The sequence below is a fragment of the Eriocheir sinensis genome, chromosome 70, assembly GCF_024679095.1.
Source record: "Eriocheir sinensis breed Jianghai 21 chromosome 70, ASM2467909v1, whole genome shotgun sequence".
In the NCBI taxonomy this organism is placed as follows: Eukaryota; Metazoa; Arthropoda; class Malacostraca; order Decapoda; family Varunidae; genus Eriocheir; species Eriocheir sinensis.
In genome coordinates, this window is record NC_066578.1 from 6,116,721 (window position 1) to 6,141,788 (window position 25,068).

Sequence of the window (25,068 nt, forward strand, 5' to 3'; positions counted from 1 at the left end):
AAAAAGACTGCCTGATATTGATTGTAAGAGGCAAAACAGAAATTAAGACTGCAAAACGGAGAAAAAGATTGCATAATTTTTATCCTGAAGGGCAAAGTAAAAAAAGATTGTATAATTTTTATCCTGAAGAGGAAAATAGAAAAGATTGCATAATTTTGATCCTGAAGAGCAAAATAGAAAAGACTGCATAATTTTGATCCTGAAGAGCAAAATAGAAAAAGATTGCATAATTTTGATCCTGAAGGGCAAAATATAAAAAAGACTACATAATATTGATCTTGAAAGGCAAAACAAAATATAGCCTGCACAGTACTGATCCCACAAACAAAGTGCATGTACTAAAAGAAGATTAGAAAGTGATCTTGATACTCACTTCTCAAAAACGTTCAAATCATAGGAAAGATAAAATACAGGAAGACAAACATAAAAAAACAGTATGACATTGACCTTGACCAGAGAATAAAAGTTTGAAAATATCGGAAGGTCGTCTTGAAGCTCCCCTCGAGTCATAAGGGGAAATTACACAGCAGAAGCACTGATTAACTCTTGTATTAGTGTCATGGATATCACTGGAATGAGCTGGAATAAGAGAGGTTTTACTGGGAACATACAGGAATTAATATGGGAGACGAACAGCTGATTAACGAGACTTCTTTTTAGAGAGAAAATCATATTGAAAGAGTTTTAGTGATTAGTACAGTTCATTATTATTATCTTGATACTACTGCTACTACTACTACTACTACTACTACTACTACTACTACTACAACTACTACTACCACTACTGCTACTACTACTACTACTACTACTACCACTAATACTAATAATAATAACAATAACAATAACAATAACAGTAAAAATAATAATAATAATAATAATAATAATAATAATAATAATAATAATAATAATAATAATAATAATAATAATAATAATAATAATAATAATAATAATAATAATAATAATAATAATAAGAAGAAGAAGAAGAAGAAGAAGAAGAAGAAGAATTATTATTTTTTCTATTATTTAAGCTATTTTCATCCTCAACATCATCATCAACCCTGCCCTCATCACCACCATCACCACCACCACCATCACCACAACCACCACCACCACTTGCAGCATCACCGCCGCCTTCCCCTCATTGCCATCATTACTATAACGAGGCGGTGCGGGAGTTTTGCGGCGGATAGTTTTCCCAGACGAGGGCGGGGAAACAAAAGGTCACTGGCCGGTGCAAGGTGGCGACTGGAAGGGCGGGACAAGCAGCCGCCGCCTCCCTTCCCGGAACAAGGCGGTCTGGCGCGCGGGGGAAGGAGGGTTAGGCTACGTAAGGCAAGGGTTTGTTAGGGTAGCATGGCACGGAAGGGGAGCCTAGGGAAGGTAACACGATAGGTTAAGTTAGGTTAGGTTGTTACGTTAGGTTAGGTTAGGTTAGGTTAGGTTAGGTTAGGTTGTTACGTTAGGTTAGGTTAGGTTAAGTTGTTACGTTAGGTTAGGTTAGGTTAGGTTGTTACGTTAGGTTAGGTTAGGTTAGGTTGTTACGTTAGGTTAGGTTAGGTTAGGTTGTTACGTTAGGTTAGGTTAGGTTAGGTTAGGTTAGGTTAGGTTAGGTTAGGTTAGGTTAGGTTAGGTTGTTACGTTAGGTTAGGTTAGGTTAGGTTAGGTTACGTCATAGTTCTCGAAGGATACAGTTTTTTTTTTTTTTACAGCAATGGAGACAGCACAAGGGCACAAAAAAAGGAAACGATAATAAAAAAAAGCCCGCTATTCGCTGCTCCTGTAAAGAATCCGAAGAGGTGGCCGAAACAGCAGTTAATTATGTGAGAATGCTTGTCAGAATAAAAGTTTTACCATCAACTGACATTATTAATACGTATATAAGGTTAGTCTGCCAATCGACCATGAAAATATAGAATAGAGATACATATGAATAGCATGTATATAAGAATTAAAAGCACTCCCAGCGACGATATTAGTAATCTCTCAGAAATAAGAAAGATTAAAGTTATTCAACCAAGCGGCCACATCAAAAAGGGCGATCTGTACCACGAGAGATTAAAGTTATAGAACCCAGCGATTATGTAAGTCAAAAATCTATCAAAAAACACGAAATAGTTCAGTTATTCCATCAAGCACCATTATGAAGAATCTATCAAAACCACGAAATGTCAATGCTGTTCTTCCAAGCAACCACATCAATAACCTGCAAAACAACACAAGGAATTTTTCTTTTTACAGTAAAGGAAACGGTTCAAGGGCAAAAGGAAAAAAGAAAACAAAAATGAAAAAAAAATCCCGCAAATAACTTAACCACGTAACATTGAACCGAATTCCATAATCCAGGTTTGTACCGTAGTATTTTTTGTGATCTTACCTTTTCCTACCTATCCCTTCCCTTACCTTCAACTACTTCTCCCTTCCCTTCCCTTACCTCTCCTTCTCTTTCCTTTCCTTCGCTTCTCTTCCCTTCTCTTTCCTTCCCTTCCCTTCCCTTCTCTTTCTTTTCCTTCCCTTCTCTTTCCTTTCCTTCCCTTCTTTTCCCTTCTCTTTCCTTACCTTCCCCTACCTCTCCTTCTCTTTCCTTTCCTTCCCTTCTTTTACTTTCTCTTTCATTCCTTTCCTTCCTTCTTTCCTTTCCTTCCTTCCTTTCCTTCCTTCCTTCCTTCCTTACCTTCTCTTTCCTTACCTTCCCCTACCTCTCCTTCTTTTTCCTTTCCTTCCCTTACCTTCCCTTCTCTTTCCTTTCCTTCCCTTACCTTCCCTTCTCTTTCCTTCCCTTCCCTTACCTTCAATACTTTTCCCTTCCCTTCCCTTACCTCTCCTTTTCTTTCCTTTCCTTCCCTTGTCTTCCCTTCCCTTCCCTTCCCTTCCCTTCTCTTTCCTTTCCTTCCTATAGTGTCCATTATATAACAGAGGTGTGATGTAAGACTGTAAGACTGATCGCGGACTGTACGAGGAAAACCATTACTAATTAAATAGCAGGAGCTCATATATTTTCAGGGCGACAAGGGAAAAAAATATGTTGACGCTTTACTTAATGAATCGCGTGTACTGTTGATATGAAATAAATACTAATAATTTGTTGTTGTTAATTACGAGGGTGTTGAGTTGAGTCTGGATCACGGGCAGACAGGAATTTTATTTTTTTATTTTTTTTGCAGAAAGTGTGTGTGTGTGTGTGTGTGTGTAGATAGATAGTGACAGATAGATAGAGATAGATAGATAGAAAACATACGAATGCACATATCTGCTCACCTTCACACACACACACACACACACACACACACACACACACACACACACACACACACACACACATATTGCCAACAACACGTGTATTGTACCAGTAAATATATCGCTCGAATAAATCAATAACACCATAAAAGTGATATAAAAGTTACAAATACACAGACGAATACATAAATAACAAAAAAATGGAAAATACATAAATTGGCAACATAATAATGAATAAATAAATATAAATAAATAAAGCATACCGATAACTATATTTTGGCAGGGAATCTTGACCCCCCTCGACGTAAACATAGTAAATAAAGAAGAAAATAAATAAGTCAACATCTAAATCACCAATACCTAAATCAACAACAAAATGGTCATAGCAAAAAATATATGTTAAACAAACGCATCAATTAATAATAAGTACAAGCTGGAAGTGCAAAATAACATCAAAATAACCACACCTTTAAGTACAAAATCGTTATGACGGCAAAAATACCACGAAATATCAATGCTGTTCTTCCAAGCAACCACATCAATAACCTGAGAAAACCACACAAGGAATTATTTTTTTTACAGCAAAGGAAACACATCAAGGGCAAAAGAAGCTCCGTACACACACACACACACACACACACACACACACACACACACACACCTCTGACCTCTTTTTCGGCCGCCTCTTTTGATAAACACATCAGTCAATAATTAATACATAACCAAATGCCTGTAACATATTCTAGCTAGCAGGACCACAACCGAACATCAACAACCCTTACTGCATGACCCAAGGGACGGTGACGCAACCTCGCATAAGAGTGACTGGAGCGCTTCACTCATCCCTCAGATCCACATTATCACACATTTCGGAGCTAACACGCCCACATATGATAATACTTTCGTAGAGGTGGTGTTAGTACTTCCACGGGTAGTTTAATGAGTCCAGTGATAGTTTGGCAAGGCTTCTGCGCCATGAACGTGACAGGCACTCATGAGAACCCGACTAATCTCCTTTTTGGCCTTGGGAAATAGTTGTTGAGAGCCGTAAGCCTCTGAGAATACGGGCCTCTTAAACAGTAGATACTTGTGTAAATGTTGTGGCTGGAGGAGCTAAGAGTCTAACATTGGGTCATATAACAAGACATATCTCCACCCAAGAACACATATTTGACAAGGCTTTCGTAGGAGTTGTGGGTATTTCCATGGGTAGTTTTGTGACCCTGGTGGTAGTGTGACCCTTCTTCTGTACCGTGAACCTGAAGAAACACTCATTAGACCCCGACTGACCCCCGCTTTGACCTTCAGAAATAGGTGATGTGAGAAGCGAAAGTGTTTTACAATACCAACTAGCCCCTAAGACTTGCAACGAAATGGTCCTGTTAACTAAAATGACCAGTATCAGGTATTTGTGTTCAGCATATAATCAACACCGTCTAATTGAGCGTACTAATATAATCCGTGGGGGTGAACACTTACCAGCGGGCCTTGGCGGTGGGGGTGTTGGCGGGGTAAGTGGACTGGGGGCGCCTCGGGTTGGGGTTCCGCCGCTACGCTGTCTGCCCCGGTCCAAGGATACGCACATAAGCACACACACTACTAAGCCTCGGCACCCATTAAGACGTTTCTGCGTCACTAATAAACACAAACGCAATGCAAGTAACTCCCGCTCGGTGAAGGTCGCGGGTGACGTTAACCATATTGGCTGACGGAGGGAATGTATGCAGGGCTGAGATACCGGCAGCGTTGGGGGAAGGGAGGGAAAAGGGGGGTAAGAGGGTAGGAGAGCTGGGGGAGGGGAGGAAGGGGAAAAAGGTAGGGGGTACAGAATTTCTTCCATCTATACTTGTTACGCCGCCAGACCCGACATGCTGCCCCTTCGGTCGCCACGGGCCTGCACTGTTGGGTGTTGCTGTAATGGATATAAGGAAAACCGGAAATGGGGGTGAGGAACTTTGCCCCCATTGGCTGACACGATCACATCACTCAGCACTGGCACATGATGGATCAGTGAGAGCGCTAATGGGTTCTGATCATGTATAGAGAGATCCTTCGAGCTGAAACTTTGAACCAACTTTGATTCTACGCTTGTTAGGCATCAGCGGGCTTGTGAACCTGAACACTAGGAATCCGATACCTTGGTCTTTGCGTATATACCAAGTAGGGCGGCTGAGTGATGCGTAGATCCTGTATCACTCAGGTTAGGCGCGCGAAGTGTCAAGCCCAGACTGAACCCGAGATCGGAGCGTCTCGAACACACCCTTCACTCCGCGCCGCCTCAAGACCCAGCGAACTTGTTACCGTAAATACCGTTATGTTTGAGCTCTCATGAAATAATGTGTGTCTAACATAGCTATTTTAACGTCAAGATTAGTACTGTTACCGTTATGTTTGTGCTCTTATGAAATAATTTGTGCCTGACTTAGCTATGTTAACTTCAATATTAGTACTGCACAGTGGGGGAAGTTAATGATATAAGATATTGTGACCTCTCTCTCGGCTTCTCGTTCAATTTTCTTTTGTTGGAGTCGCGTCTAGCCGGCCTTTTTGTTCCTGTTTTTGTTTTTCGCCCTTGAGCTGCTCCCCTTGCTGTAACAATATAACGTGACTGGCTGTTGTGTGTTGCTTATGGGGGCTCCGTACACACACACACACACACACACACACACACACACCTCTGACCTCTCTTTCGGCCGCCTCTTTTGATTATTTTTGGGAGCAGCGAGTAACGGTTTTTTTTTTATTATTGCTTCCTTTTTTTTGCTCTTTAGCTGTCTCCTTTCCTCTAAACACACACACACACACACACACACACTAGGCAAGCAACAACTGGTAACCTGACCCCCATTCTCTCCGCCCACACACTCTATATGTCATCCTCATCCTCTGGACGTAAAACTAACCATTCCCCATAACATTCATAACAAAAAGCTTTCATTCAAACTTCCAACATTAATTTTTCAGAGACACGGCGCGTAGACGGCTGGTTAGATAGACAGAAATGGACAGAGAAATAGATGAAACATGGATATTCAAATGCAGTTAAAAGAGAGAAACGGATGAACAGACACCACCTTAAAGGAACCTCCAGTGCTCTAAGGGTCGCATTATAAGACATTTTGTTGCCCAAGAACACCTATTTGACAAGGCTTTCGTAGGAGTTGTGGGCATTTCCAGGAGTAGTTTTATGACCCCGGTGGTAGTGTGACCCTTCTTCTGTGCTCGGAACCTAAAGAAACTCTCATTAGAACCCGATTGATCCCCTCTTTGACCTTTAGAAATGGCTGATGTGAAAACCGAAAGTGTCATAATACCGACCTTGCTCTCGTCTCGCCTTGGAATCATCTTCATGCGGGGACCGAACACGCGTCCCTCGCTATAAGCATTACCAGGCCCCTCAGTCTGCACCGCGGCCCAGTCTGCGTCACGGCGGCCAGTACATCACCCACGTTTGTCAATACACGGCTGGCAGTGACGTGTGGAGATGGATTAGCCTGAGGAAAGAGTCACAGGGGAAGGCGAGGCGAGGCAGGCACGGGGAGGGAAGCGTGACGTTCTTTCTCTCCCACTTTTTTCTCTCTTTCTTACTTTCTTTCTTTCTCTCCCTTTCTCCCATGTGTCCCACCGTGCTGCCACACTCGTCTCAGGCTCCGTATTTTTTCCATCTACTTGATACGCTGCCAGACCCGACATGCTGCCCCTTCGGTCGCCATGGAACTGTACTGTTGGGTATTGCTGTAATGGATATAAGGAAACCCGTGAATGGATATGAAAACAATAGTAGAGGACATAATAAAGGCGATTAATGTAGAGAAATGGCAATGGTTAGGACACATTAATAGGAGAAAGCACAACAGGTGGATTAAAAAGTATTAGATGATGAAATTAATGTGTCTGTCTGTCTGTCTGTCTGTCTGTTTTAACTATCTGTCTGTATCTGTCTATATGTTTATCTATGTATCTACCAAACTATCAATGTCTATCTACCTATCTATCCATTTTCTCAGTTTCTCGGCCTGACAGGGAAGTATAACAGCAAACACATATAAACTAAGCGATACAAAGAGAGAAAATAACGATCACAAAACTATAAAAATCATGCCCGTGAGTTGACAGCAATCTATCTCAACTGAGCGGCCTTTGTATACACGGAACTCGAATGAATTGAACGCGTGAAAGGCATTTTGCATCTTATTTACAAAACAAACCGTGGCCCATATTTACCAGACGGAATTTCGCTATCGCGCCGCCCAGCACCGGCCGCCGCGCACGCCTGGCCGACGCGATACAACTATTAGCCCGGCGCCGGTAATGGACTACCCAGCGGCCAGCAGCGCCTTGCCTCGCGCCGGCCCGGGGAACACAACGCCGGCCCAAGGAAGGTTTTGTGTTCACCAGCAGCGTTTGTATAGAGAGAATGCACATACTCATAAGCAGGTCTACACACTTAGCGGTCTTTTTATTCGATATATGTTTTTGCCTTTGAGTTTTCTTCTTAACTATAAAAAAATACAAACATACATGAAAAAAACCCAGATAGATAGAAATATGTAGATAGATAGTAATTGATAGATAGATAGATAGATAGACAGAGAGAAAAAGAAAAGAAAGAAAATAAGAAAGAAAGAAACATGGGAAGTAAAAAGGAAAAAAGAGAAAAAAGAAAGAAACAAACAAATAAAATGAAAGAAGGAAAAAAACAAAAACAGAGAGAGAGAGAGAGAGAGAGAGAGAAACAGATAGAGACAGAGAGAGAGAAAGAGAGACACAGAGACAGAGAGACAAACAGAGACTTTAAAGAAACACTGACGCACACTTTCCATATCGGTCACAATCTACTGTTATATTCTGCTGATCATTGCGTGCGGGTCGGTTTGGTTGACAGGCATTGACAAAGGTTAAATCACACGCATTACCTTCGGCCGGGAGTGTTTGTCGACCGGGCAAACACACGCTCGAGCAAACACCAATATATTTGTTTGCACTTGATTAGCCGGCCGCCCGCGTGACAGTTGGGTCGTCACACGCGGCCCTTGACTTTTGTGCGACCGGTGATAGTCTACATTCTTTTATTTCTTTATTTTCTTTCTTTCTTTCTTTCTTTCTTTTTGTCTTTCGCTCTCTTTTTCTTTCTTTTTCTCTCTCTCTCTCTCTCTCCTCTTTTTCTTTCTCTATTCATTCTTTTCTTTCCTTCCTTCTTTCTTTTTTCCTGTTTCTTTCTTTATCTCTCTTTCTTTCTTATTTTCTTTTTCTCCTGTCTGTCTTTCTCACTCTCTAAATTCCTTTCTTTCACTCCCTCCTTTTCTCTCTCTCTTTCTTTCTTTCTCAATAAGAACATGGTTACTAGACTATTATTTCTTCCCCGTTCACGATGAAAACAAGCCACAAACAATAACAACAACAACAACAACAGCAAGCGGGGTCACGTGACTGGTGCCTATCCGTCACTGCGAGCATTGGACAGGAGAGTGGCGTGCCCGTGAAAGCTACTCATTCTATTTGTATTTCCAGCAGTTCACTCCCGAAATAGCGCACAAAACCGATTCTTGTATTTGCGAAGGCGAGTATAAAGTCACTGGCATGTCATTACGAGTGCCTCGCGTGCAAGACCAATGACGTCCTGACAGATTTCGTGGAACCCGTCGGCGTGTCATGGACCAGGCACGGCGAGAGTTTGGCCACGCACGCCCCACCGCTAAGGTCGACGACATTATATATATACCCCGGTTCTGTTTCTAATGTACTACTACTACTACTACTACTACTATTACTACTACCACTACTACTACTGCTGTTACTACTACTACTACCACCATCATTACGTTTACTACAAGTGCCTGGTCGTTCACCGTCATTTACATCATTAGGATTAGCAGAGTTTTTTGCATCTTTTTTTTTTTACCCTTGAGCAGCCTCCCACACTTAGAAAAACAGGAATATTAACATCCTTCACTATCTGTTTTCATCCCAGTCTCTGTACATCAGGTGTGAAATACGTTAATTAGCGTCACACTGGATCAAAAGGTATTGGCTCATTATACATCAATTAGTTTCCGAGGACAAAAGCAGGTACTCTTTTAACCTACGGGCATTCCTCACTAAGCTTCATTAATTCTGCAATCATCACATGGGGTGGTGTTAATACTTATATAGCTCGTGTTAACAAATTCCCGATATGTAGGTTCCTGTTTTCCTTACTCTCCCATCTTTTCCTTCCTCCCCTCTTCCATGTTATATTATTTTTCCTTCCCTCTCCCTTCCCTTCCTTCCTCCCTTCTGACTCACCTCTTCCTTACCTCCTCCATCTCGTGTACTTGACCTTTATAGAAACAAGGATGGACGTGCAATAGAAGGTTTGAATTGCGATAAAAGGTCTGGTAATGATGCTAAATGGTAATGGAAAGCTTGAGATAGATTATAAGGTCAGTTAATGGTGCTAAATGGCATTAGAAGGCTGGAAATGGATTAGAAAGTTTGTTAATGTTACTAGATGGCAAAGAAAGGGTTGAAATGGATTATAAAAAGTCAGTCCATGCTGCTTGCCTACCAATACTAATACTACTAATCCCTGTGTGTATGAGGAAACGCTCTCTATAACGATGAGTGTATAACGTGACCATGGAACTGAAATACAGATATGAAAGCTTGAAGCGAAGGAGAGGAGAGAATGATGCTGCTGGGCCATAAATGCGTACAACGATGTGATTAGTGAGTTAGAATATAGACATGGAAGCTGGAAATAAAGTCGAGAAACAGTTAAAGCCACTGGCCTATTAGCGTGCATGGTGCCGGGAGGAATAAGTTGAAATACAGATATGAAAGCTTGAAACGAAGGAGAGGAGAGAATGATGCTGCTGGGCCATAAATGCGTACAACGATGTGATTAGTGAGTTAGAATATAGACATGGAAGCTGGAAATAAAGTCGAGAAACAGTTAAAGCCACTGGCCTATTAGTGTGCATGGTGCCGGGAGGAATAAGTTGAAATACAGATATGAAAACCTGAAAATGAGAATAAGCTGATGTCGCTGAGCCCCAGGTGTTTATAATGATGTGAGGGGAGACTTGAAATACAGAAACGAAAACTGGCTTCTGGATACAGCCGTGAAAGGAGCGAGATGCAGCTGCTAATGCATAAGTTGAAATACATATATGAAAACTTGAATGGAAGGGGAGAATTAGTTTATACTGCTTGCCCCAAAGTGTTTGTAACGATGAAAACAGAGACTTGAAATACAGACACGAAAATTAATATCTGGAAATAGCCGTGAAAAGAGTGAGTTCCGAGACTCTCTCCTGATGTAGCTGCTAATTCAGGGAACGATAAGCTAACTTTACATTGTGTTGGAGTTAAAATAAAAATCGGAACAGTGGGAAAGGGAACACATTAGACTCTTGTTGTAATAGTTAACGGAGAGAATATCAAATGTATATCTCAGTGGTAGTTTGACAAAGGTATAGGTAATGTTTGGGGTATACGAGATAGATGCGCGTGGCCTCAGTGCTCAGATCCGTCGCATTGGCCCTAGACAAACAAAAGAAACATGTATAAGTCAGCGGTGAGCGAAAAAAAAGATAAATTGAACTAAATGATGGAGTTTGAAATTTGAGAAAGAGAGACGGGGAGTTAGTAAGGGAAAGTACTACACGGATATTTTGAGAGAAAGTGTGACAGAGTTATCAGGGAAAGTACTGCAGGGATATCTTCAGAGAGTGAGAAGTAGAGTTAATAGGGGAAAGTACTGTAGGAATAATTTGAGAAAGTGTGTGAGACTTATCAAGGGAAAGTACTGCAAGGATATATCTTCAGAGCGAGAGAAGTACAGTTAATACGGGAAAGTAGAGCGGGGAATATCTTAATTAGGCACTGAAAGAGGCACCCCAAAGATGACTCAAGAATCAGGTGCCCGAATTACCTTGGAAGAGATGATTCATGGAAATGGCTTAGGAAAAGGATATGGGTGAACGAGAGGGCTTTAGCGTTAGTGAATGTAGGCTGCGGGGAGTCTGAATATATAAACGTACTAGAAATATATATGTAAATAATAGCAAAAAGAGTAGGCAAAGGAAAGACCAGGAAATGTGTAAATTGTAAGGTATGTAAGTTAATGAAAGTGAGTATAAGCCTCGGTGGGATCTGAATATATGAATGTACGATATATATAAATGTTATTGATGGAAAAAAAAAAGGATTAGGTAACGGAGAGACGGAATATATGTATCTGAAATGTAAAGAATGTAGGTTAATGCAAAAGTCTGCTTATATATATCAATCGGTGAGGAATTGCTTTGTGAATTAGGACAGAAATAGATGTTGTTAGTAATAAGAAGACAGAGTTTGTTGTAAAATAAGTTGGAACAATAGTAGTAGTAGTAGTAGTAGTAGTAGTAGTAGTAGTAGTAGTGGTAGTAGTAATAGAGGAGGAGGAGGAGGAGGGGAACGAGGAATACAAGAAGGAAGAGAAAGAGAACAAGGAAGAAGAGAAAGAAAAGGAGGTAGAGAAAGAGATGGAGGAGGTGGAAAAAAAAAGATGAAGGAGAAGGAGAAAAAGAAGGACAAGGAAAAGGAAGACGAAAAGGAAGAATAAGAGAAAGGAGAAGAAGGAGAGGAAGAGGTAAAAGAGGTTCATAAAAAGAGAGAGAAGAGAAGGAAGAGGAAGAAGACGAAGAAGAAGAGGAAATAGAGGAAGCGAAAGGAGAGAGAGAGAGAGAGAGAGAGAGAGAGAGAGAGAGAGAGAGAGAGAGAGAGAGAGAGAGAGAGAGAGAGAGAACGAGGAGACAAAATAACCACATGATATCAAAATAAAGCCAGTCATACGTCTCTTCTCATACATACAAAGAGGTCAAGAGGTCACGATATCTTTCTAGGGTCATAAGAGCAGGCTGGAAAACACTCTTGCTACAAATTGGGTCTACCTTTTCTGCTTCTGCCTTTCATAACGGACGATTTTTCTTCTTCTTTTTCTTCGTCTTTTTCTTAATTTTTTCTTCCTCGTTATTTTTTATTTTTTTATTTATATTTTTTATTTCTTTTTCGATTCGTTATTTTTTCTGTTTTCTTTATTTTTTCTTCCTCTTTTTCTTCTTCTTTTCTTTTTCTTTCCCTTTTTGTTCGTCTTTTTCTTCTTCTTCTTCTTCTTCTTCTTCTTCTTTTTCTTCTTCTTCTTCTTCTTGAGTTCTGAGGCTGGACGAATGATCTCTCTCTCTCTCTCTCTCTCTCTCTCTCTCTCTCTCTCTCTCTCTCTCTCTCGTTTATTAGGATATATCGTGTGCCACTTTCATTCACTTTGGTCCTATTGCTTTCTGTTTCCTCTTCCTCCTACTCCTCTTCTTCCTCCTCCTCCTCCTCCTCCTCCTCTTCCTCCTCCTACCCCTTCTTTCTCTCCTCCTCCATCCCCTAACCCCTTTCAGCACCAACTCTTTCTCTCTCCTGCTTCTCCTCCTCCTCCTCCTCCTCCTCTTCCTTTTGTTTTCTTCATTAGTTACAATTTGCTGGACCCGTTAAAGGCCATAAAATTTGGAGGCTCGCGCCGAAGGACCATAAGAAGTGTGTGTGTGTGTGTGTGTGTGTGTGTGTGTGTGTGTGTGTGTGTGTGTGTGTGTGTGCGCGCGCTGAAAGAATAAGAAAACTCCACAAAAAACAATCCAAATCCATAAATTTCAACCACATAAAGAAAACACGAAAACCCATACACAGCGCAAACACACTTCAAATAAACACAAAAACAACGTACAAAAACAATAAGGAAACTACACAAAGCCAATCTACACACACACAGGTTTCAAAGGCATATAAAGAAAACAGGACCTCAGCCAAGCCATAAATACCAGACCCAGAAGAAACGCTGCTGCAAAATACGAGTAGAAGAAGAAGAGAAAAGAGAAATACTGAAATAAAATATGGAGGAAGGGACAGAAGGCAAGGAGGAGGAAAGTTTATAGCAAGTCTCGGCCACGTGTGAAGGGCCGTGCATCAAGGAGGGTTAAGGGGGGAGAGGGAGGGAGAGGGGGGAGGGACAGAGAGAGAGAGAGAGAGAGAGAGAGAGAGAGAGAGAGAGAGAGAGAGAGAGAGAGAGAGAGAGAGAGAGAGAGAGAGAGAGAGAGAGAGAGAGAGAGAGAGAGAGAGAGAGAGAGAGAGAGAGAGAGAGAGAGAGAGAGAGATATACATAGATAGATTTACATAGAAAATCAGACCACACAGACCCCATGGTCCAGACTTGGTGGTCTGTCCTTAAACCTAAGTGATTTTACATTAATCAGTAGACTCCAAAACGTTGCATTTCTACTCTAGTTGATATTAAGTTGAAGGAAGTGACGGTCGAGCTTATTTTTGAAGGAGTCAATCGTGTTACACTGGACCACTGACGGTGGAAGCTTATTCCATTCTCGCACTACAACGTTGGTGAAGAAAAATTTGGTGCAGTCTGAATTTACTTGTCTACATCTGAGTTTTACGCCATTGTTCCTCGTGCGCAAAGTGTCATCGATCATAAACAATGTTGATCTGTCTACATTCGTGAAACCATGAAGTATTTTAAAACATTCGACCAGTTTTCCTCGGAGGCGACGTTTCTCAAGAGAGAACATGTTAAGGGTAGAAAGCCTTTCTTCGTAGGATTTGTTGCGCAAGGAAGGGATCATTTTCGTTGCCCGACGCTGAACACCTTCTAATTTAGCAATATCCTTTGCATGGTGGGGAGACCAAAACTGTACCGCATATTCCAAGTGGGGTCTGACTAAACTGTTGTAGAGCGCTAGTATTACATCTTGATTCTTAAATACAAAGTTTCTTTTAATGAAGCCCAACATTCTGTTCGCTTTATTTGCTGCATCGATGCATTGCTGTGAGAATTTGAGGTTTGACGCGATTTTGACCCCCAGTCTTTGACGCATTGAACGCTTTTGAGTTTAACGCCGCGCATTTCGTATTCGAACTTCTTATTCCTCGTTCCAACTTGAAGGACCTGGCACTTGTCTACGTTAAAGGGCATCTCCCATCTATCCGAAACATCTGAAATTTTGTGCAAATCCTCTTGGAGGCTTTGCCTGTCTTCGTCAGTGAGAACCGAGTTGCCAATCTTTGTGTCGTCTGCAAATTTACTAATGCGGTTATTGAGTCCAACATCCACGTCGTTGATGTAAATAATGAAGAGCACTGGGCCAAGGACCGAGCCCTGAGGAACGCCACTAGTGACAGGCGCCCACTCTGAGTTAAATCCGTCGATCACTACTCTTTGTTGTCTGTTGCTCAACCAATTCGCGATCCATTGGTTTACTTGACCGTCAATACCTATTTGCTTTAATTTGTAAAGTAATTTATGATGCGGGACTTTATCAAACGCTTTCTGGAAATCAAGATAGACTACGTCCAGTGATTTGGTTACGTCATAAACAGTGAAGAGGTCGTTATAAAAGGTTAATAGGTTTGATAGGCAGGATCTTTTGTTTCGGAAGCCATGTTGTGAGTCCCCAATCAATGAGTGGCTTTCAAGGTAATTCACAATTTTGTCTCTAATTATGCCCTCAAGTAGCTTACCTACAACCGAAGTTAGACTAATGGGCCTGTAATTACCTGATACTTTTTTGTCTCCTTTCTTGAAAATCGGTGTCACGTTAGACTTTTTCCAATCTGAAGGGACGATGCCTTGTCGCAAGGACATATTGAATACGGTTGTGAGGGAGGAGAGTATTTCGCTCTTTGTTTCTTTCAGCAGAGTTGGATATACTTTGTCAGGTCCAGGACTTTTATTTGTTTTAAGTGAATGGAGAGCTTTAAGGACTTCATCGGTTGTTATTTCAAAATTAGGCAATGCATGCTCGAGATTTACAATAGTACTGGTGTTGGTGGTAGCGAGAGGAAGACTGTTAGTATTAAACACCGAGGAAAAGTAATTGTTTAAGAGGTTTGCAATGTGTTGGCTGTCAGTCACTAGTGCACCGTCGCTGTTTGTTAAAGGTCCAATACCACTTTTGATCGCCTTTCTGTTGTTTATGTAACTGAAGAAAGATTTCGGATTATTTTACAGTTGGCTGCAATATTTTCTTCGTATCTACGCTTTGCCTGACCTACTAGTCTTTTTACTCGTCGCCTGGCATCATTATAAAGTCTAATGTTTTCGGGCGTGCTTTGTTCTTTCTTTAACCTGTAAAACAATTTTCTCTCATTGACTGATTGTTTAATTTCGCTATTAAACCACGGTGGGCTTTTATTAGTGTTAATTCGCTTCTCGCACAAGGGGACGAATGTGTTCTGCTGAGTGAGTAAGTGATTTTAAGGCTTAGCCAGGCTTCCTCTACGTTGCCGTCATCTGATAGTTGTATTTCTGTTAGTTTTGTCGGATTTCTACGAAGTTAGCTCTTTTGAAATTGGGCACCTTTACTTTATTTTCAGTCACTGATGATTGAGCTTTAATGTCGACGCGCACTAATTTATGATCGCAAGAACCGAGGTGTTCTCCTACCGTGACACTACTGACTAGGTTATCTTGGGTTGTTATAACAAGGTCGAGTATATTATTTTGTCGAGTTGGCTCAGAAACCATTTGGCTTAGATAATTTTCTTCTAGAAATTCGATCATTCTATGTGACTCGCCTTCTGTACCTGACAGTGTCGCCCAGTCGATATGGGGGAGGTTAAAGTCTCCTAATATCAGTGAGTCGCTGTTATTAAGTGACTGCCTTAAGACGCTGTACATTTCAAGGTCGTCATCGAGTGATTGCCCGGGAGGTCTGTAGGTGACAGATATATTTAAGTTGACTTTTGCAATGTTTACTCGCACGCACAAATGTTCAACGTTACTGTTTCCCGGTGTTTTGTCAGTGGGTTGCAAATAGCTTTTGACATAAAGGGCGACGCCACCGCCTCTACGGTTTACACGATCTTTGTTGAAGAGTCTGTAGCCATCTATGTTGTATTCGGAACTTAAATCAATATTTGTGGTGTCGATAAATGTTTCGGTTATAGCAATTATGTCAAAATTTTCTGTTAAAGCAAGACATCTCAGTTCATCAAATTTGTTTCTTAGGCTACGCGCATTTCTTAGGCTACGCGCAGAGAGAGAGAGAGAGAGAGAGGTACAGAGATGCAGAGAGATACAGAGAGACAGACAGACAGACAGACAGACAGACAGTCAAACAGAAAGACGAACAGAGAGACAGAGAAAGGGAGACAGAACAACAGACAGAAACAGACAAACGGGGAAACAGGCAGAGGCAGGAACACACCGACAGACAAACAGATACAAACACAGGCATCCAACCAAGCGGATAGACTGACAGACAGACAAGACAATTCCTATTAATGCCACACTGTTACTCCTCCTTCTCCTCCTCCTCAGTCCTAACCTAACCTCCTCAGCACACAAGCCCAAGGGAGATCTGTCGCCTATGTGCCTCGACTTGCGAACAGGCCGACAGGAAACGCCGCTGCGCCACCCCGGCCTGCCCTCTTGTATCTAATTAAGGGGGTCTTCTCTCGTTAATGTCCGCCCAGCCTCCCAGCCAGCCAGTCAGTCAGCCGTTCACCCCACCTTGCCCTAAGCCGTGTGAGTCCGGTTAAAGAGAGTGTGTCGGTGTGTTGAAGGTGAGGTGGTTGACACATAAGAGAAATAATGATGGAATAGGAGAAGGTTGAGATGTGGAGGAGAGGGATGAAGAAGGAGATGAAGAAGAAGAAGAAAGGAGTGTGTTAGTGAGACAAGGGAATTTAGACATGCGAAAATAATGATGGAATATGTGAGGGAAAGGAGAAGAACAAGAACAACAAGAACAACAACAAAAACAAGGACAACAAGCCGAAGAGGAACAAGAATGACAAAAATAACAACAAGAAAAACAGGAACAAGAAAACAAGAAAACAAGAAAATGAAGAAAAATAAAATAAAAACAAGAAAGAAGAAGAAAAGGAACATGACCATAAAGACGCCGAAGATAACGAGGAAGAAAACAAGGACAGCAAAAATGACAACGAACCCCTTAAAAAAAAAAACGTAACATAAAGAATAAAGAAAACGGAGGGAAGAAGAGAGCGCTGGGGAGGGAAGCTGGGCACAAGGGGAGATGGTAAGGGGGGAGGGGGGGGGGCAGGGGGGGGCGGGGGTAGGTAGTCATGATTGCTGGCGAGGGAAACAGAAGACTCAGAAGATGACGCAATAATCTTCTGGGGCAACTGTGACTCTCCGTTAAGCACAACCTCCTCCCTTAACACCGGGCAGCTTTTAACACTCTCCCTCTTCTCTCCCTCTCTCGTCCCCTCCACACCTCAACTTCTGCTTCTCTTACTCCCTATCTTCGTCCTCACTAACCTCTTCCTTCTCTCTTCTCCCTGTTTTCCTCCCTCATACCTCTTCCCTTCCACACCTTAATTTCTGCTTCTCTTACTCCCTATCTTCGTCCTCACTAACCTCTTCCTTCTCTCTTCTCCCTGTTTTCCTCCCTCATACCTCTTCCCTTCCACACCTCAAATTCTGCTACTCCTCCTTCCTATCTTCGTCCTCACTAACCTCTTCCTTCTCTCTTCTCCCTGTTTTCCTCCCTCATACCTCTTCTTTATCTCCTGTAACTTCTCTTCCTCCTTTTCTCTCACTTTTCTGCCATTTCTCCTGTTCCTTTCCTGGCACTCTCTCTCTCTCCTCTCCCTGACATCTCCCCGCGGCAGCTGTATTCACAAGCGTACCACAGACACCTTGCAGCTAAAGACCCATATGCTCAACCCTTTGGGGGCTTATATACTTTAATGTGGAAGTGTCTTAGTTCCTGGGAAATTTTGATGCTAGCTGATTGGTTGTATACACGATGTCCGACTAATATCACTGTACTAAAAACATCTGCTTAGTAATGTGAAGCAAAACTATATACTGTCTCACGTTTCTCCCTCCAGTATATGTTCTGTCAGTTAATAATGAGAATGTGGAAGAGATGATGATGGAATGTTCAGGAGTATTGATTTGTTAACATTAGTCGCCCAGGTCAACAACACAAGCACGTTTTTGGACTCTTTTTATTTATTTACAACAAAGGAGACAGCTCAAGGGCACAAAAAAAGGAAACAATGATAACAAAAAAAAGCCCGCTACTCGCTGCTCCTAAAAAGAATCCATCGAGGTGACCGAAAGAGGGAACTAAGGAGGCAGCTCAAGGGGATAAAAAAAGTATCAACAACAACAAAAAAAGCCTCCTAAACGCTGCTTCGACAAAAGGAAGAAAAGAGAACGAGAGGCCAACAGAGAGGTCAGTTCTGGGTGCTAATTCATGCGTAACTTTTAACTTATTTTAAAGCGCGGTATTGTTCTGCCTAACACGATTTTCCCCCACACATATCCTGCAACACTCTTTCTAGGTCAGAGAATATGAGAAGAGCAAGTGTTAGTTATTCATGAGTTATTTATATTAGTGGGACGTGGTTGAATCAGTTTAACAGTACCTCAAAGTCGACGATCTGGAAATTGAAAGGGGGGGGGAGAGAGAGAGAGAGAGAGAGAGAGAGAGAGAGAGAGAGAGAGAGAGAGAGAGAGAGAGAGAGAGAGAGAGAGAGAGAGAGAGAGAGAGAGAGAGAGAGATAGAGAGAGAGAGAGAGAGAGAGAGAGAGAGATAGAGAGAGAGAGAGAGATATAGAGAGAGAGAGATAGAGAGAGAGAGAGAGAGAGAGAGAGAGAGAGAGAGAGAGAGAGAGAGAGAGAGAGAGAGAGAGAGAGAGGAGAGAGATATGCATGATGGAGAGAGAGAGAGAGAGAGAGAGAGAGAGAAAGAGAGAGAGACAGAGAAAGACAGAGAGAGGAAAGGTGAGGTTTACAAGCAGGCGGGAAAAGGGAGTAAAATTTGAGCTTACTGGACAAATACCTATAAGAGAAAGATTGGGTTAGACAAGGCCAAGAAATACAAGAGATAAAGGAGGGAAGAAAAAAATTATAAAATACAAAGAGGAAAGACACAGAGAGAGGCTTACAGTCAGGTTGGGGGACGGAACGAAATTAAGACTAACTGGAGAAATACTTATAAGGGAAAGATGGGCTCAGAGAGGGCCAAGATATCCAAAAGTTAAAGCATAGTAAAAAAAACTAGAAAGACCAAAGAAAAGAGAAGGAAATAAGGTTGCAGGTAGCTTAGGGAGGAGGTGAAATTAAGACTAACAGGACAAATATGCGTAAGAAAAAGACTGTGTCAGAAAGGACCAAGATTTGCAAGAGCTTAACTATGAAAAAATGTTTGCATGATGGGGTAAAGGGTCTTCAAGAGAGAGAGAGGGAGAGGGGAGAGAAAGGGAAGACAGGAGAGTGAAAGACGGCGCAGCAAAATTAGGAGTAACTGTACAAATATCTATAAGGGGAAAGAAGGGGAGAGAGGTTCAAGATACGTGAGTTAAAGCATGGGAAAACGCTTGCATGATAGGGGAAAAGGTCTTCAGGAGAGAGAGAGAGAGAGAGAGAGAGAGAGAGAGAGGGGGGACGTCTAAAGCCCAGCATTTAATCTCAGCAGACGGCGAGTTTTCAAAAGCCACGCCGGCACTTTGGCGAAGACTCAGGCACCTCCCTCCTCCTCCTCCTCCTCCTCCTTCTTCTCCTTCTCCTCCAGCCATTCCCGCCGGCTCCTCCCACCTCTCGCCTTGTCCCTAATGCCGACACGAACTGATATTCCCGGATCGTCTACGTGCAGAGAAAATATTTAACCTCCAGCCGTAAAAAAAGTTAAAAAAAGGTGTCGATTTGAGGAAAACTCGAGGAGGGGAGGAAACGAAGTGGGCGTTTGACAGGGAAAGGAAGGAAGGAAGGAAGGAGTAAAGGAAAGTCTGGCGCAGTGTAGCTTACGATGGAAGGGAAGGAAGGGAGGAAGGCGGAGGGAAAGGAGCGACGAACTATGAATTGGAAAGAGGATGTGATAAACGGATGGAAGGGCAAAGGCTGGGCAGGAGATGGAAAGGAAGCAGGGGAGAGAGGGAGAAAGCGAAGAAAGAGAAGCTGAGGAAAGAGAGGATGAAGGAAGGAAGGAAGGAGGGGAGAGAGAGAGAGGGGAGATGCAAGCCACTTTGGAGTGTGAGATAAAACCTTAGAAAAATATCCAACAAAACACACACACACACACACACACACACACACACACACACACACACAGGTTAATACATTTACTTGACAAGCTAAAGTAAACAAAACTCTCAGGCGAATGACCCTCAAATACTGATTCAAGCAGACCGAAGCAAAAATCAGATACGCACACACCAGAAAGCAAATTCAGGCCGTGTTTCGAGACCGTGATTGTACGAAGTTATTGAATTAATCTGCAGTTCATTTGAGGAAGGAAAGGGAGAGGTAGGATCGCCGGGGTGTAAATTATGGATGTGATTCGCTACAGTACTATCTTTGGTTAACTGAATATTCCGTTTGCGAAGTTATATCGAAAGTCAGAGATCAAGTATTCATTTTTTCCATATAATTGTGTGTTGGTAAAATAACTGACTACTACGTTTGTTTAGAGTTGTACTAGGAGACTCGCATTTCCCTCTAAGCACTAAAATCGAAAATAAAACATCATATTATATTTCTGTCTATATAATTGCGGGTTGAGGAAACATATATAATTGTGTGTCGGTAAAATAATTGACTACTTCGTTTGTTTAGAATTGTACTGGGAGCATCGCATATCCCTCTAAGCACTAAAATCGAAAATAAAACATCATATTATATTTCTGTCTATATAACTGCGGGTTGATGAAATATATATAATTGTGTGTCGGTAAAATAATCGAGTACTTCGTTTGTTTAGAGATGTACTAGGAGACTCGCATATCCCTCTAAGCACTAAAATCGAAAATAAAACATCATATTATATTTCTGTCTATATAATTGTGGGTTGATGAAATATATATAATTGTGTGTCGGTAAAATAATTGACTACTTCGTTTGTTTAGAATTGTACTGGGAGCATCGCACATCCCTCTAAGCACTAAAATCGAAAATAAAACATCATATTATATTTCTGTCTATATAACTGCGGGTTGAGGAAATATATATAATTGTGTGTCGGTAAAATAATTGACTACTTCGTTTGTTTAGAATTGTACTGGGAGCATCGCACATCCCTCTAAGCACTAAAATCGAAAATAAAACATCATATTATATTTCTGTCTATATAATTGTGGGTTGATGAAATATATATAATTGTGTGTTGGTAAAATAATTGAGTACTTCGTTTGTTTAGAATTGTACTGGGAGCATCGCATATCTCTCTAAGCACTAAAATCGAAAATAAAACATCATATTATATTTCTGTCTATATAATTGCGGGTTGATGAAATATACGATTACTTCCTTTGTGATAATAATATAATCGCAGTGCCATTCAAAAAGGAAGAATCCAAACTAACCATCAACTATTCATCAGCCTATGTAATTGTGTCTTGGTAGGATAAATGATTACTTTTATATGTGTGTTTAGGGATGACGAGTTTTTATAGTGTTTTGTTTATGGCTTATGATTCTACTTAAAGAGATAGCAATAGAACCACAGCCAAGCAAAGGTGGAGATATCAACCTTAACAGAGGGCCAAAATAGTAATGAGAAGTAATGGATGAAAAAGGAAATTCAACAACGACGCAACGGCTCAAGACGAATCACTGGAAAGCTCAGAACAAATACAAAACACAAATGTAAGAAGGAAAACGTGGCGTGTGTCCGAAGCGCCCTCTGTTGATCTATCCTTGAATCAACACCGTCCCCGCACGTTCCCCCCGACACCCACGCAAGCACCAAGACCAGAAACATGGGAACACAGAGAGAGGGGGATAAATGGGCGTAGGAGGCTGTTGACACACTGATATACGATGGAAAAGAATACACTTGCAGATAACACGCTGTAATAGTGGTGAGTTAGGAGACTCCAGCTCACGGTAAGTTGTGTACGAGGTTCAAGGTATGAGGGAGATCTGTCAGGGAGATTAAGGCGTTGAAATACGTGACGAATGGGCTTAGTGAGAAGACTAGTGACGGGAAAGGTTTTGCTGGTGACCTATAGATATGCTGTGTTATTTTTTTTTTTTACAGCAAAGGAGACAGCTCAAGGGCGTCAAGGAAAATATTAAAAAAAAGCCCGCTACTTACTGCTCCTGAATAGAGGTCAAAGGAGTGGCCAAAACGAGAGGTCAATTTCGGGAGGAGAGGTGTCTTGATATTAGTGACCAATTCTCGGGGTCTCTCTTGCGTTATTCTATTTAGCTACCTATCTATTTGTCTATCCATCTATCTGTCTATCTATCTTCCAATCTATCCACTTATATATCTATGTTTTCGTTACGGGGCTATAGCATAAAGCAAGTGACCAATTCTCGGGGTCTCTCTTGCGTTATCAATCTATTTATCTACCTATCTATTTGTCTATCCATCTATCTCTCTATCTATCTTCCAATCTATCCAGCTATATATCTATGTTTTTGTTACGGGGGTATAGCATGAAGCAAGTGACCAATTATCGGGGTCTCTCTTGCGTTATCAATATATTCATCTAGCTATCTATTCGTCTATCCATCTATCTGGCTGTCTATCATCCAATCTATCCAGCTATATATCAATGTTTTTGTTGCGTGGCTATAGCATAAAGCAAGTGACCAATTATCGGGCTCTCTTTTGCGCTGTCAATATATTTATCTAGCTATCTATTCGTCTATCCATCTATCTGGCTGTCTATCTTCCAATCTATCCAGCTATATATCTATGTTTTTGTTGCGTGGCTATAGCATAAAGCAAGTGACCAATTCTCGGGGTCTCTCTTGCGTTACCAATCTATTTATCTACCTATCTATTTGTCTATCCATCTATCTGGCTGTCTATCATCCAATCTATCCAGCTATATATCTATGTTTTTGTTACTTGGCTACAGCATGAAGCAAGTAAAATTGGTTATCGGAACATACCGCCCCCCGCCGCGCCCTCCCGCCGCCGCCACCAATCAAACTATGAAAATGAAATCTGCGGCGCAACACGTAGAATTTATCTCGCCAATAGCTTTTACCTTTCCGCCCAGAGCGACGGTGCTGCTTCGACGTCGGCTATTATGGCTGCCTTGTACATACGTTGCCCCTGAACCATTAGCCAGAACTTACCGTGCGCTGAAGACTCCCTATTCGTCACTATTACTACGTGTTAAGTGTATTCTTTTCTATTAAATTCCAGTGTGTCAAAAGCTTCCTCTGCCCCCTTCTCCTCCTCCCTCCCTGTGTTTCCATAATTCTGTTCCTGGTGGTTGCGTGGGTGCCAGGGCCTCCATATCTCCCCTTATTACTAAGTGGTATATTTAACTGTATTCTTTTCTATTATATTTCAGGGTGTCAATAGCTTCCTCTGTCCCCTTCTCCCTCCTCTCCCTGTGTTCCCATGATTCTGTTCTTGGTGGTCGCGTGGGTGCCAGGGCCTCCATATATTTATAGTTCAATATTTAACTGTATTCTTTTCTATCATATTTCAGGATGTCAACAGCTTCCTCTGCCCCCTTCCTCCCCTCCTCTCCCTGTGTTTCCATAATTCTGTTCTTGGTGTACGCGTGGGTGTCATCGTTGTATGGAGTAGACGACACACACAGGAAGGAAGCACACACTCACCATGCATTACCCTGCAGGCCGGGACGAGCACTTCCTACTCTACTACCATTACGGGGCGGGTGAGTCATAAATCCACGTCAAAATCCCCAGACCCGCCCGCCACGCCGCAGCAAGAAATTCAGGAAAAACGTATCTATGAAAATGCGGTGGGTTCTGGAAAGTGGAGTTTTAATGTAAATTCTTAAATCCTTCTCGATGTAATTCCAGCTTTATGAAAAATGAATATTAATTATGAGCTACCTAGTGATTTGCTGCACTGCATAAGTAAGGCGCTCAAAGACTTTATGCTCGTGGGAATAGACTCAGTTTCGTGATGATACATAGCCGCGCGTCACGCCACGGCCAGCACAGGAAATATAATAGTAATAATAATGTGTGAAAAGGAAGGAAAGGATGAGAAAAACCTCTTCCAGTAAATGAAACACCCATGGAATCGACAACGAGCTGAAATATATATAAAAAAAACGGAAAAAGTCAGGCTTAGAATGTGTGAAAAAGAAGGAAAGAAAAGAACACTCTCCTCCAGCAAATCACACACCCACGGAATCGACAATGAACTGAAATAAATAAAATAAAAAAATGGAAAAAGTGAGAGGCTTAGAATGTATGAAAAAGAAGGATAGAATAGAGTACTCTCCTCCAGCAAATCACACACCCACGGAATCGACATTGAACTGAAATAGATAAGAAAAATTTATATAAGAGAATTGATTTTCATGTGAACAGGAAAAAAACGAGCTAACGACAATGAAGTGAAATAATTAAGGAAGAATAAAGTTAAAAAGAAAAAGGAAACGAAAAAAAAATATTATAAAACAGGATTAACTTTTGTGTGAACAGAAAAAGAAAGGCAAAAATATCGTCTAACTTTAGCATAAATTTTTCGACAACAAACACTAATGACAATGAACTGAAATAATGAAGAAGAAAAAAGTTAAAAAGAAAAAGGAAACGAAAAAAAAACAACAGATTATAAAACAGGATTAACTTTTGTGTGAACAGAAAAAGAAAGGCAAAAATATCGTCTAACTTTAGCATAAATTTTTCGACGACAAATTAATGACAATGAACTGAAATAATAGAGAAGAAAAAAGTGAAAAAGAAAAATGAAATGAAATAAAAACAGACTATAAAACAGGATTAGTTTTTGTGTGAACAGGAAAAAAACGAACGAACGACAATGAAGTGAAATAATTAAGAAGGAAGAAAAAAGTTAAAAAAAGAAAAATGAAATGAAATAAAAACAGACTATA

At 41.4% G+C, this 25,068-nt stretch overlaps 1 long non-coding RNA gene across 5 annotated transcripts in view; it reads right to left on the reverse strand.

The window, feature by feature from the left end:
• The window catches only part of LOC126988783 (uncharacterized), a 144,344-nt gene that overhangs the window by 40,736 nt on the left and 78,540 nt on the right, over positions 1–25,068 (reverse strand). For 3 of the 5 annotated variants that reach the window (XR_007742520.1, XR_007742521.1, XR_007742525.1), the window contains one exon: positions 6,553–6,969. The exons of the other annotated variants lie outside the window; for them this stretch is intronic. This is a non-coding gene — a long non-coding RNA (uncharacterized LOC126988783). The remainder of the gene's footprint in view (positions 1–6,552; positions 6,970–25,068) is intronic. 5 annotated transcript variants of the gene reach the window in all.